We start from the raw sequence: 15306 nt of genomic DNA, 5'->3' as shown, positions 1-15306 counted from the left end.
GTTGTTTGTGACACGGTCAACACAATCCTGAGTTATTTTCTGTGTTCAATCTGTGTTTTTAGATATTTTAGTATGTCAGCATGCTCTAATGCGTCATATGATGCATTTTGCATCATTGGGGTAAAAGTTTGGGCCCATTCACTTACTATACTATAAAGGGGGGGAAAAAAACACCCTCCTGATGGCATGGTCGGCAGTGGTGGCCAAACCACTGCCTATCTCCTCCTCCTGGCCAAGGCTAAACTCCCCTCCCCCGTGAGGATATTGCAGTTAAACACCAAAGACTTTCATGAGAATATTCTGTAATGCTAACATGTCAAACTAAATGTCACAGTATCTTTTTGTGAATTTTGACTAAACGACTATGACGTTACATTAATACTACTTCTATTGATCAATGCCACAACAGTCCATTGATTGATCATTCAAATAAAACATGCTCTGAAAATGCTGGCGGTCGACATCAGCAAGGGCATGCGGTCGCAACGGGTTCCTAACAGCAAATCAATTGGGATCAGATCTCTGAGCCAAGTCTCATGAGGAGGAGCGTCTGAGGGCTGTCCTGGACAGGTTGTTATTGTTGTTATTGCTGCATGGGACTTTTAATTTTTAACTGATTTGAGGATTTTATTTTGTAAATAAAAAAAAATATATAATAATAAAAAATAAAAAAAAAGATCTGTGGAACTGAGTTGGGGATTTTATTTTGAAAAGGTTTAGCTTTTATTGTGAAACTTGATGTCTGGAGCCTTTATTTTTTTATAATTATGTAAGGGGATTTTAGTTTGAAAAAGGGAAAACGTGTGTGGAGCTAAAATTTAGAAAAACTAAAATGGATCAACTGTAACTAACACCAGTGAGAAACAAGGAGAGGTGACTCCTATGTTACATCATTAATTATCATGTGTGTATTATGCAAATGAACGCTTATGTAAAGCAGGCTCTAGACCGGATCACACAGTGGGGGTCCCTGGTCTGAAATATGTTCAGATGGGGTTTCCTCCCTCCCTCCATGCCTTATATGAACCATGTGTGCTTATACAGCATATTATCTAATAATTACTTTAAATAAAACTATAATCATCAGTGTGTTTCTAATCGTTGTTTTGCCATGACCAGAATGTCATATTCTTTTGAATAAGAAATGTAAATCATTATTTTTCAATTATGATGAAAATAGCAGATCTAGAAGCTCACAACGTGTTTGGGTGCGACGTGTTGTGAGCTTGTAGCTCACAACGTTGTGAGCTTGAAGATCAGCTATTTTCAAATAGCCTATGTATAAAACAGAGTTGAAGTGCTTAATGTATGTTTTATAATATAATCATTTAATATGAAAAGTAACATTTTCAAATACAAATTGGAGTGGAGTAAAGGTACAATATTTGTTTCTGAGATGTAGTGAAGTAGAAGTAAAAGTACTGAAAATTGTACTCTAGTAGCCTACAGTGGTTCTCAACCTTTTCAGGCCGCGACCCCCAAAATAATCTTATTTTAACTGGGGACCCCCCACCTTGCACAAGCACTTGGAATTGTAGGAGTTGGCATTGCATTTAGTTTGACTCGATCTATATACCATTGTGAAAATAGCCGATCTACATGCTCACAACATCTCGCATTGAGAGGCATTGTGAGCATGTAGATCTGCTATTTTCACAATTTCTACCTCTAATATTTCACAATTTGACTAATGTTTGACCAGAGGTACTAAAAAGGTCTTTAAAGTAACTAAATTGTCACAAATATAAATGTGCAGATACTGTGTATACATTTATACTGTATGTTGGTCTGTTTACTGTTGAGTGAGAAAATAGTGTTAACATTTAGCTAAACATCTGGGGACCCCCCAAAATTATTTGGGGAACCCTCTGGGGGTCCCGACCCACAGGTTGAGAACCACAGCTCTAATAGTACTTCTATTTTTACTTTAGACCACTGATTATAGCTCTGGGTGGACAGTACAGCTAACGCTTTTTTCAAGCTAGTTTAATCTGCAAACTATACATTTGTTGGCCCATGCAAACAAGACAGCTCACCCTTCAGGAGAGTAGATAGAGTTGAACACATGTAGTCAACTAAGTAAACCAGGCTGTGAGGAGAAATCTTGTGTTTTCCTCGCAAGGAGAAGAACGGATGAGAAAGCCAGTAAACTTTGTAAAGTATGATAAAGATAGTTTATTGTATCAAAATCACAGCAGTCAACCGGCTGCCTTCGATAGTGGAGTCGAGGCAGGGGCGCTGGCTCTAGTTTTCCCAGGGTATTTTATTTATGCTCCGTCCTACCATGAATGTCTGGCTGTATGCACATACTACGTATTAGATATTCTATTTTGTGTGGTGATAAATGTTTGAGCACATGTCTGTCTAAGAGAGCTGTAAGGGGTGATTTGAGTGGCTAAAATGTTGCAAGCCGCAGCCTTAACATGGCTCAACCAAAAAAAAAGAAAACCAAAAAAAAAGAAAAAAAAGAAGAAATCAGGAACACAGAATGTGTCTTAATAATGTACCGTTGCATTGATTGACACCTGTCGACCCCAGGCTACATCACTGATGATAGGTCCCAGTTGCATCCTTGTGATGTATATTTATTTATAGTGACCCATAGGAATAGACTGTGACAACCAGTAATAGTTTGGTGACCACCGGAGAGTCGGTTGACGGACAGAATGTAGACGGCACCCGGGAGCAGTTTGGGTTAGTGCCCCAGCCTGTGTCTTCCGTGAGGAAGAAGCCCAACCAATCCACAGTGAGGCCTTTAGGAGGGCCATTCAAGCCGCAAGCGGAGCCTGCAGTACCACCTTGCCCAAGTGGATCGGGAGTCTGGTGCAATGCACAAGGCCTGGACCTGGTGAGACGTAGGAGGAGCCCGGCCAGGAGTCAACCCACAAAGCCTAGTTCTTCCACGTGCCAGAGTGGCGCTGCCCCCAATCCCGGCAGAGTAGTTCCGGTGCAGCGCATAGAGTGACTCTGTCTTTCCCTAATAGGACTGATTGTGGATAGCTACTGGAATGTAAGTCGGAACTTGATCAACCCTGGCTGGCTCACCTGGGCGAGGGTGTATGATGCGTTGACCCCAGGCTACATCACTGATGATAGGTCCCAGTTGCATCCTCGTGATGTATTTTTCATTTCATTATTAGAAGTTTGCAATAGAAAAAAAAAATACAGTTTCATGACAGCAAGAATCACTGGTACAAGGTCAACTAAAAGGAGATCCTAGAGAGCTCTACGGCTTATTTCCACAGGAACCACACTTTATGTATCTCATATAACATTGAAAGACAATGGATAAAACATAGTACTTTATCTAGGATAACATCAATTTCAAAAGCAGAAAAAGCATAGCCTATCAATTAAAAAAGAAACTCCAAATTATTTTCTTTTTAGGTTAAGCATGTGTAATTAGCATAATTAGCCAATTAATTGCCAAAAACAGGAAATGGCAATAACTTTGCTTCTAGCTAACTTCACTAAAGGTGATCTAAGAGCCTGAGTCCATGTTTGTGAGGTCCAGAAATTCATCTGTTACCATTGTGAAGTCATACAACCTTTAATAATTAGCATAACTAGAAGCTCGGCCGAGCGTCTAGTCAGAGGCCGGCCAACTCGAGAACGAAGTAAAGAGAGAATGAATGCTCCGCCATTTAATGCAAACCCCATTCTACCTGTTGTCATAGGACCTGTTTTGACCAGCTGTTTGCTTGTGTCCATTTATGCCCATACATGGAGATATCTATATCTGTCTGTTTGCGTCCATGTTATGCCCATATGGAGATCTCTGCAGTGCAGACACATTGCCGGTTCCAGAAAACACTGATGTCAGACATTAGATTTTGTTGCTGTTTTTAATCATTTGAATGCTTCAGGCTGTGTCTTTATTTCCGTTGTATGTAAAGCATTTTCTCTCTGTGAGAAGTGCCAAGAGTTGTTGAACAAACATAGCAGATTCCTCATGAAGGTTTAACTGGTTGGTCCACCGACCATTCTGTGCTCCAACAATGGGTGGTGTCCCCTAGGGAAAAGGAAAGAAAATGGACAAGTGAAGGTAGCTTTTCAGGTAGTAGAGGCCATACCATCAGATGGAGAAGGCAGTCATCTCATGTTCAGACTAGATGCAATCAATGGGATGGGATTTCAACAATTAAACCAGCATGCCCATCTCTCATCTTCGCACATTGAAGCCTGCCATACAGATAGTTTCAAAACGAGCTATAAAGTATCCTTATCAAAGCATGAGATGAGTAGTCTTAAAAGCAATGTGCTCCACATAAAAGGTGCAGATCATTTTAAAAATAAGGGATCCAAATTATTCTCACCAACAGAGGATCTGATGTCAATGGCCTGTAGTGCTTCATTTCTTAATCGTCTAAATGATGTCCACTGCATCTGGTCCCCAGTACACCAGACTTTATTATTGTCTTTCAAGACCACTGACAGATCCAGGGAAAAACAAGGGCTTAGCCATTTGTTTTATTCTGACCTTTTTTAAAGGTGCATGTTTGTTGACAATTGAGTTTTTAGATATATATATTTTTTTATTTACCAGACTGTAAACCAGAAAATAGAGTTTTTTAATCTGTTATTGTTAATGCACTACCCCTCATGTTGTTCAAGTATCTGTTTTAATGTTATCTGCTCCCTTTGTCTGCTGAATATTGCTACAGACTTATACTGTTGTTCCACAAACTGTTGGAGATATACTGTTTTTCCACTCTCCATAAGTATTATGTCTTATAATTCCTAATATATGTGACGTAAGTAAAACAATCTAATTCAACAAAATGAGGGGGGAGTGCATTAAGAATTTAACAGATTAAAACCCTCTAGTTTGTGGTTTACAGTCTGGTAAATCAAAAACATATCTATATTCAAAATGTTTAAAATATGGACTTAGACTGTTATTCGTCTCAGGTACTCAATTGATAAAAACAATTTCTGAATGTTCTAGAGCTAATTCAGCATCTGGAATGGTTGAGGTGTAGAGAATGTTGCTATAGCCTAAACCATTAACTCATCTGCCGCCCAGCACGTTTATAAACGTTCTATTTTGCCCAGCTATTTACCGCCCAGCCCGTTTATAAACGTTCTATAGTCTTTTCATTGTTTTACAATTGATGGTGCTCTTGTGCTGCCTGTGACTTAATACAGTAGGGCAACATCAAAGGGAACCAGGTCATTCACGTGAATGAAGAAAAAAGGTCAAAAAACTGCATTGAAATACATGTTATCAGGCAATCCAAATACAACAGAGAGAGAGGGAGAAAAAGTCTGCAGCTGTTTTAGACGCGACAAGCCAGGCTAGCCAGCTAGCCAGCTGAGGAGAAAAAAGAAAAAAAAAAAGATCGGTTGGGAGGCTGGTTGAGATTTGAATATAGGATATTTATAGTTAGAGTTAGAGTTTAGATAGTTGATTGATAGCCTAGAGATGACAGTAGAATTCGTTTAGATTTGAGTGTATTTAGGTGAAGGCACTCTGTATTTATAGTGGGAGAGGAGGACGCGCACACACACAGGGGTGTCACAAGGGGGGAGTGCGAGTGGAAACCCTACACTACTAGGGCCCAAGGTGGAGGGGACATAATTATTTTATACTTTAGCTATTGAAAAATAGCAGATCTACAAGCTCACAGCGCGGCACTCTGCGAGCTTGTACATCTGCTATTTTTGAAATCCCCCCTATGAAGAACAATCATGGGGGTCCCGCAGTGAATCCTTGTGGCCAGGGCCCAGATTTTGGTGGGACACCCCTGGCCACACGCAGCAAAACAACATCCATCCATACGACACGACACACAATGAAAAAAACGGAAAAAACCAGGGTCCTACCTGATACACTGTCACCTCCTCCCCCCCAGTGCACTCCTGGCTCGTAAAGATATTCCATTGATAAACAAACAGTCTGCTGGCTCATAAAACTATAATCCATGTGGCTAAACAACAGTAAGGAAAATGATCCAATGGTCCAGCAAACTTTTCTCTGCATCGATCTGAGTTTCCGTTAGCTAAGAAATCACGTGACATAACACAGGCAGGGGCGTCAATTGGGTATGGCAGGGGTATGCAGCTGCCAATGCCATACCTTGGCTACAGGGGGAAATAATAAAAATGTACTTTTCATCGTGCCTGTTGCTAAGGTATGGCAACATGCCTGGTGACACCAGTCATGTTGCCATACCTTAGCTTGTTCTGAACTGACGCCACTGAACACAGGGATCAGCTGGGGGGGCTCGTCTGTGTGTGTGTGTGTGTGTGTGTGTGTGTGTGTGTGTGTGTGTGTGTGTGTGTGTGTGTGTGTGTGTGTGTGTGTGTGTGCGTGTGTGTGTGTGTGTAAGCACTTGGTTTCATTTACCCTAAAATGTCATGGTTTCATTATCTGAGAAATCACGTGACCTTCCTTGTTGCTTGAGACATGCGCGTGCATGTGAGTGTGAGTGAGTGTGTGTGCGTGTGTTGAGTGAGCACACAGTACCACAGCGCCATCTATTGGCTTGAAACTAAATAAGCGACTTATTCATGCTGGTTTCATAAAAAGGCTTTTTTTAGGCTTTTTTATTCAAATTAGCCCATGTTGGGCCAGTACAGTAGTCACTTAAAAAATCAGGGAAAAATCAGGAAACAACATTTAAACCCCATTTATTTATTGGTAAAAGTATATTTCTTCATCTTTCCATCGGTATACTCCATTTGTTCATAGCTAAGAAACACATTTTTTAAATATTCATTGAAAATTAGTCAAAATGCTCCAAAACCCTGACATGTTTTGGAAGAGTTTAATAAAAAACGTGGGGCAGGCAATGTGTTAAACATGCCTTCTTGTTAAAATATTTACCAAAATGCATCTTGGTGATTATTCGTGGTTGAGTTCCTTTTTGTTTAGTGCTTCTGACACTGGCTATTGGGCAATGATCGCTGATACCTTGCTCAAAAACACCAACATCAGTAATATTATTCTCTCGATTACAGAGAATCAAACCAATCAAAGTTGATCTAGAGATATCTTTCCTATTTGGCCTTGTAGAAATCCTTAATTAATTGAGTTAAATTAAGGTTATTTCAGATATCGATTAATTTGTCAGACACTGGAGTCTGCCAGTCACCCAAAATAAGAATTTAGCCATTAATTGAGCTAATTTATCTATAGGGCGGAGGGGTCAGCAGAGGGATGGTCTGTACACTCCTAATACAGTAATTGAGTCAACGGATCATATTTATTTTTAGAGCAAGTGTTTCAAGGCAAGATGGGATAGCAGTAGCATGTAGAACAGTGTCTGGGAATTGGGATTTTAAATAAATCGCTACTCCACCTGCCCTACCAGACCTGTCCTTCCTGAACAAATTAAAACTACTCAGAGATACATTAGAATCATTGGTAGACCCTTTCAAGCCAGGTTTCAGTTAACAGCAAAATATCAGGATCAGCCTGCTGAACTAATATGTTCAGGCCAGTGATCTAATCTTTCTGGTGCAAGTAGACTTCTGATATTTAAATGAAGAACACCCAGCCCATTTCTGTTTTTAAATGAATGGGGTTTATTGAGAGCATTTGACATGGATAAAGATTCAAGAGGTTCTATAGGCATGGGGCAGGGGGGGGATTGGTTTCAGATTTAATGATACAACAGGATGCATGAAATATTTATATAGAGCAGTTAGATTTGTGGGTGGCACGGTTTGAGGTGATCAGGGAAGTGGTTGACGATTCAACAGGTATACAGAGGGCCTGAATCAGATCTGTGTCACATCCAGATTGGAATCTGATTTGTTTAAATGAGTCTGCAGACAGATCACATGGAATCTGATTTTTACAAATGTGACTTGAGCCACATCCAGAGGTGGTTTCAGATCTGATTCAAATATCTTAATGTTTTATGTGTAGGTGGTGTTTGTCAAAAAGGGTAAAAAAGGGACACAGGGATTAAATTATATTGAAATTATAATGTACATGATACATGTAACCTGTTGTACCCAAATAAATAAATATAAATAATAAATAAATAATAAAAAACAAATATGATTTCTAAAGATGTGTCTCAGTCTGAATTCAGGAACCTGATCTAACGAGCCAAGTCGCATACAGTATCAAACTGTCAAAACGTCACTTGCAGCGCGACACGAGCGCCACTGATGTCATTAGTGCGAGAATTGCATTTTGATACGAGAGCGCTGTTATGAACAGTTCAGCATAGGTTTTACACTACAGAAGAAATAGCGAGCAGCATTCATTGGACAGACAGATAAATTCAACGTCTAGATGCAATCTGGATCTGATTCAGGCTGGATCTGATTCAGGCAGGTCTTGACTGCCTGTGTAATTGCAGGTCTTAACCGCACAGAATCTCCCATGAATCGCTGTCGGAAAGCGTTCTTGCCTACAGGAAGCCATCTGAAGCTTGTTGGCAAGAGGCGCTTGCCGTCGATAGGGCTGGCGGAACCCGTCGATGGATAACCAAGCATGTTCAGTCAGTGCTTGCGGTCGGTGGTAAATCCCCCACAAGAATGGACCAGAGTCTAGTCTGCTACAGTGCAGAACTTTCCAGAAGCCATTTTCCCGTCGCACATTTTATCTAAATACCAAATTCACAATCTCAACTCTCATTTTCCTATACTAATCAATTCCAAAGCAACACTAGTAATAGTGCTGAGTGTTATTTTGAAAAAAAAAAAAAAGAAAAAGAAAGAAAGCACGGAATCTCCGCCTCCGCTTGCCAGATTCTGTGAGTGAAACAACCGGCCAGGTCTATGAAAATAAGCCCAAAAGAAGCTACCAGTTTCACCTATTGAGCTCTATTACATTAGCTATTTTCTAAAAGAATGTTGAAAGCAAGGCCAAATAAGCAACTACATTTCAGAAACAAGCCCAAACTAAAGCAACCCACAACTAAAAAAAAAGGAACAAAGTTGTTTATAACGAGCAGACCTGGCAACACTGCCATACAGTAACTACAGTCGGCCTCGTCTGAAGTTTTTTTTTTTTTTTTTTGCAGTTCTTTGCAGTCTGTGTACAGTCAAAAGGAGTCTCCTGTAGGCTGTTTGGTGTGGAGACACCTTAAAACAGGCCTTTAATCTGTGCTGTTAATCCTGCCCTGTTTCGCCCATCATGACTGACTTGCCAACCTGTCATTACGTCACACTTTTTTTACGTGTCTAAAAAGGTCTGCATGAAAGTAACCGTGCATGCAACTTGTGTTACTGTCAAAAAGATCTGTAACAGTGAGGCAGTTATCCCCTGTGTTATCCCCCACCCCGCTGATGACTGAAGGTCTATGGAGGCCAAACTTGTTCTAAAGCCCATATTCGACTGTAGTTTCAGCACCAAACCACACCAAACCAAACCACACCACACAACACCACACCACACATAAAAATATCTACATTTTCCATTACACAAGAGTACCCCTATTGGTAAGAAACAAATTGACCCTTTTAACTGTGATTACAATATCAATTTGTATTTCAACTATCCTAAATTATAATACACTATAATGGATTATAACTGTGATTATAATACACTATAAAATATTAATGTATTACTATGATAATTATAATACACTACAATAGATTATAATATTGGTTATAACTCAATAGAATCTATTATCATGTATTACAACTATATCCTGGTGGTCTAAATGAAGTGTTTGGCCCTGTTTGGCCTAGCTCAGACCTACTCTAGATTGGATACTTTTTAGTACCACGTTTAGTACCACTTTCATTCATTCTACCCCGCAGGTCCTTGTAGTGGAAAACCTGTCACAAGTGGGCGGTTTGGTGTGGAGTGGTGTGGTGTTGGGCCAATTGAAAAGGGGCTAGAATTAGCATCAGATCAGCTGTGTGGACGGGTGTTTGCCTCATGATTGTGTATACACGTGCGATGATGGCGGTGCCATGGGACACGCATGCTCCAGTTGACAACGAGCTCTGGCTTTTCCAACGCCAGCAGTAGGCTACTCTGCTTACTTCATCCCGTAGTTACTCCATTCTTCTTCTTTTAATGATGATTGTGATCGTCTCTTTATCAGGTAGATCACTGGCTGGGTAGCCAGATAAGTCGACCTCTTTCAAAGTTGACCCAGACTTGTTTCCCAACGGGTCTGTGGCCTTAAACTAGATGCAGATTAGACTAAAATCAAATCTGTGCTTCTGGGGGTCCCTGGAACAAAAAAGTTTGCAATAGGGGTCCATCCGTGGAACAAACTATTTTGAGATGGGGGTCCACGGCCAAAAATACATTTTGGGGGTCCTTAACCACTGATAGGCACATTCTACAAATGTCTTCTAAATCATAACAATTTTCTGAAAAAAACTTATGTGGCCATCAGTGTTTCTCAAACTTTGTCATGTGAAGGACCCCCAGAATGATATTTATTTGTCTACGGACCCCCATCACAAAATATTTTGTTCCAGGGACCCCCAGAAGCAAATATTTGATTTTTGTCTATTCTGCATCTAGCTAAGGCCTCAGACCCATTGGGAAACGAGTTTGGGGTCGACTTTGAAAGAGGTCGACTTTTCTGGCATTCACTGGCTGGATCACTCCTGGCTGGTTGGTTCGCCACTAACGGGAAAGATATACTGCAGTTTCCAACTGGTGTTACACATTGTTTTTTATTTTTGTTGCTTTCTGTAAAAAAGATAATACTGCTCTCAGTATCACTCACACACACGCACGCACGCACGCACGCACGCAAATATATCCAAATCCAAAATATAACCACTACTCAATATTCAATAATCAAGTCACAGTATCAAACATTCCCATTAATTGTCTTCTTTCAAAATAACCCAGTTCCCTGTATAGTATAAACCCAACATTCATATAACATGTCCCACCACATTACATAATATCACATTCACAATATCCCATATCACAGTCCCATCTTACTTCAGCCCTGCTTAGCACACCTCAATCAAGACCCTGCCCAGTGGCGGCGGGGAGACCCCCGCAACCCCCGCAAGGCGGGGGGGCACCCAGCAGAGGGGGCCCCCCCCCAAAAAAAAAAAAAAAAAGATTTTTTTTTTTTTGCCACTGGGCAGCCCCCTAGCCTAGCGGCCCACTGCAACAGTTGTTTAGAATGGACATATCAAACACAATGTCCAACAGATTGCTTTGTGTTTACAGCTGTGTTTCTAGTGTCAAGCTCCCTCTGGTAGAGTTGGCACTAATCATGTTCATACTCCGCTTGTTGGTGGTGTAAAAGTTGTGGTATTAAAAGCTTAATTGTGTATTTATATGTGCTCCCCTCGACCCGACGAGTCGGTAGAGTATCTGCGCATCATTTGCAAAAGGGCCCCCACCCACCTCCTCGCAGGGGGGCCCCACAATTTTCAGAACCGCCACTGACCCTGCCATGGTTTCTGCCCCTGATGCAGCTACTAGAAGCAGTCCTTAGTTGCTCATCTTGGCTAACCCCATCAAACTTACACACAGTTGATACATTCCCAAACATATATCTTCCCCAAAACGTCATCTCTAGGCAACAGTATGTGCATTCCTAGCATAATCATCTCACCTGTAAAACAGACAATACTGGCTGCTCTCAGACCATGGCTACACGGAGCTGGATATTTGTGAATCTAGACATTTTTTTGTGCTGTTGGGGCATGTAGCCACACGAAGCTGGATATTTTGGCAGTGAATCTGGATATTTTTCAATCCGGATAAATAAGTGGAGACACTGAAAAATATCCGCTTCACTGGATCCGTGTAGTCATGATACCTGGATATTTCTGAAGACTTTACTGTGTGTGTGCTTGTTAGACCTAGATATCTTTGTCGTGTGGACCTAGATATTTTTCTATGTGGATATCTGAAAAACCAGGATATATGAAATATCCAGCTCTGTGTAGCCTAGGCCTCAGTATCCATCCCACACACACACACACACACACACACACACACACACACACACACACACACACACACACACACACACACACACACACACACACACACACACACACACACACACACTATGCATATGCTTGAAAGAATGAACTGAAATATCACAGACTGTGAGATGCACTTCAGAGTCAGACACCTTCAGACAGCACACGCACTCTGTCCCCTGGTGATACTCTGCCATCTATTGGTGATATACTGGTACTCCGCTTACACTGCTGCAATGATAATTCAACACTAGAAAACTAGAAATAACAGTTTTTCCCCACAGTAAAACATAGAAAGAACTTATCATCCACCAGACCTATACAAAATCACACTTTTTAAATTGTCAGCAACTATCAACATTATTATGTTGATAATTATGTTATTTTTTTGTGTTCAATCTGTTTTTTGAGATATTTTAGTATTTCAGCATGTTCTAGTGATGCATTTTGCATCATATGATGCAAACCCCATCACTAATTATGCAAAATATATTTATTATTATTAATTGCGTTCTTATCAGTGTATAGGATCTCAAAGTTTCCCCAAAGCTCAATATCCAACCGCAGATTCTTATAGCCTAGAACCATTTGATTAAAACAGGCTACGGGGAAATAAATGTTGACACCCATAGAACATAGAATAGTTTAGGACACTTGTACACTATTATAGAAAATCAAATATCCCAAAAGACCAATATGGAATTTTATTACCAAGTGAAATAATTATTCACTGATATGATATACGGTAATTCAATCTAGTCATAACTACAATGTAAACTTTACATTGTAATTAATGGTTAAATCTTTTAAATAGATGAGTAGGTGGCTCTTGAAGAGACGTTGCCCTAATGCGCTCCAAATGAGGACGTAAGGGAGGACAGGCACTGTCAGGCAGACAGCTCTGCAGCCCCCCACCCCTCTCTAGCACGCACACAAAAACTACAGCTTTAGCACCACACTACACGACGCGACACCGCACCACATGACATTTTCCATTATACAAAAGTATACCCCTATCGGTAAGAAACAAATTAAATATATGGATTAATACAATATCAATTAAACTCAACTAATTAAAACTGTGATAATACACTGTAATCTATTATCATACATCTACATTAAGTGGAAAATATCTTTAAGTAAAAAGTTGGTGGCCCTTAAAAGAGCCGTTGTGGGGTAGTGACAGCGAGCGAGAGTTTAAGCACGTTCTCCACGGATACGACGGGCCAGCTGGATGTCTTTGGGCATGATGGTCACCCTCTTGGCGTGGATGGCGCACAGGTTGGTGTCCTCGAACAGACCGACCAGATAAGCCTCGGCCGACTCCTGCAGAGCCATGACGGCGGAGCTCTGGAATCGCAGGTCGGTCTTGAAGTCCCAGGCGCTGGAAGTGCAGCTTGCGGATAAGCAGCTCGGTGGATTTCTGATAGCGACGGATCTCCCTCAGAGCCACTGTACCAGGGCGGTAACGGTGAGGCTTCTTCACTCCACCGGTTGCCGGCGCGCTCTTACGAGCTGCCTTGGTGGCCAGCTGCTTCCTGGGCGCTTTGCCGCCGGTGGATTTACGCGCTGTCTGTTTGGTTCTTGCTTTTTTATTTTTTTTATTTTTAAATAGACTTTATTGAAAATTTGCAGTTTTACAGGTATTTCAAGCATTTACATTCATAAATCAGAAATAGGCATGTCAAGTCAATAAGAAATACATTATAAGTGCAGCATATATTTGTAATGGCATTACTTTTCTTCTTTTTAACCCAAAGTAGCCCAGACAGCACAAAGGGGCGGAGCGACATAGCTATTACATAGCTTCGTAGCGTTTGTGTTGCTGCCTGTGTCACTTCATAGCTTTTAGATAGCTTTTAGGTCTCCAGAGCTACCCATTTTTCTTGCATAGCTCCTGCGTCTATGCTCTGTCGCGTTACTCGCGTCACAGTGAGCTCTCTGGCGAGACCGCGGCATAACCATAGGGGCATAACGAGGACTCTATTTTCAGCTGCGTCACATGACTCACAGCTCAGCTGGCAACTCCCAAGCAGCACCGTTGGCTTGGCTCCCCTCGTTTCATCTGTTTCAAACAGGTTTGTATTATGTAAAACATCAGTTATGCACTAGAACTAGTTAGGATATTTTCTAAACTTCATAATTTCATTGATGACGTGTCAAATAGGTTTTTATGTTTAATGTTATATCTGAAAACACCCTAATCTTTCTGCTGGTTTGACATGCTAGCTAGCTATGTTTACATGTTGTCATTTACTGATGCTGCTAGCCGTGCCATGCTAAGTTACGTCAAGCTGACAAGGGAGGACTAATGAGCTGAAACCCTAGTTTTTGCTGTTTGTGTAAACCAGTTACAAAATAGTTTACTTGAACTAGTATTAAAAACATTTAAATAAGGCTTTGTTTGACAATTTTAAGCCTTTAAAAAGTGTGATGTGGTTTTGTTAAAAACGTAATTATGTCATACTTAATTCATTAGGAGTTTTATTTTGTTTTAGTTTTAAAAGCAATGTTTTTCCTGTTATGTTCTGTACCAGCATTTATGGGGCTAACTGGGCTAACTGCAGGGACAGCTTTGAGCGTAACACTGGCTGCCCAGAGGGGAGAGAGAGAGGCTACGGGATCGGAGAGAGGGAACACACAACAGTGATTCAGAGGCGTTCTTTATATAAGTGTTTGCTGTGCACAAACAGTTGTAGTTTTCAGTCCTGTGAGTGTTTACACAACGTTCTGAGAGGAGGACAAGCTGCAAGTTTGCAAGACAAGAGGAATTACTTCACGAGGTTCAGCGACTGTTTTGTTGTGCTACATGCTAACGCTAAGCTAACAAGCTCAGTGAGTATAGTCAGTTCATGAGCAGACGTTTTTCTAGACACAGTTTTAACTTCCACAGTTGGACTGATTAAGTGGTAGTCTGTTGTTTTCGACTGGAGGACACAAAGAGGAGGTTTTGGGGGTTAACTAATTACTTTAGGTAGTAGTTAATTTTGCCGGCTTTTAGGGACTGTGTGAGTGTGTGGGCCCACAAATTATTTAATTGGTTTCTAAGTGACTGAAGGGTGACAACTCAAGGGTCTTTATTTTGAATATTAACTTTGAGAAGGTAATATTATTTTTTGCACTTACAGTAGTGACAGTATTCCTGAAAGAAGAGGTTTATGGTTCACGTTTCAGGTTTTCAATCTGCTAAACTGTTGTTTACATTTTCTATTTTATTATTTTCTATTCATATTCATATTTACTACTTTTGCACAGTCATTGCATAAAAGATCCTAACTAAATAATTGAGAATTATTGAGTTGTGTAGATTTATTGTGTACCCTTTTCTGGTATTTAAAGGGTCCATTTGGTTACTAGATTAGAAGTCATGGTTACTGGTTATAATCTAAGCTCAGTAAATACTCATTTTATATAACTTTAATA

General features: G+C 40.6%; 1 protein-coding gene and 1 pseudogene across 2 annotated transcripts in view; one reads left to right on the top strand and one right to left on the bottom strand.

The window, feature by feature from the left end:
* LOC308283910 (histone H1-like) overlaps positions 1-15306 on the top strand; it is a gene marked incomplete at both ends in the record, with an annotated part of 154783 nt that overhangs the window by 104336 nt on the left and 35141 nt on the right. The gene's annotated exons all lie outside the window — the stretch shown is intronic.
* Positions 13081-13764, bottom strand: LOC308284188 (histone H3.2-like; annotated as a pseudogene). Its single transcript has 2 exons — positions 13761-13764; positions 13081-13428 (listed from the first exon to the last, which is right to left on the bottom strand). The product of its transcript is annotated as a histone H3.2-like (transcript).

This window comes from Nannobrachium achirus, assembly GCF_963921795.1.
Source record: "Nannobrachium achirus genome assembly, chromosome: 4".
NCBI lineage: Eukaryota > Metazoa > Chordata > Actinopteri > Myctophiformes > Myctophidae > Nannobrachium > Nannobrachium achirus.
Note: the sequence above shows the minus strand (reverse complement) of the source record. Positions and strands in the feature narration are given on the sequence as shown.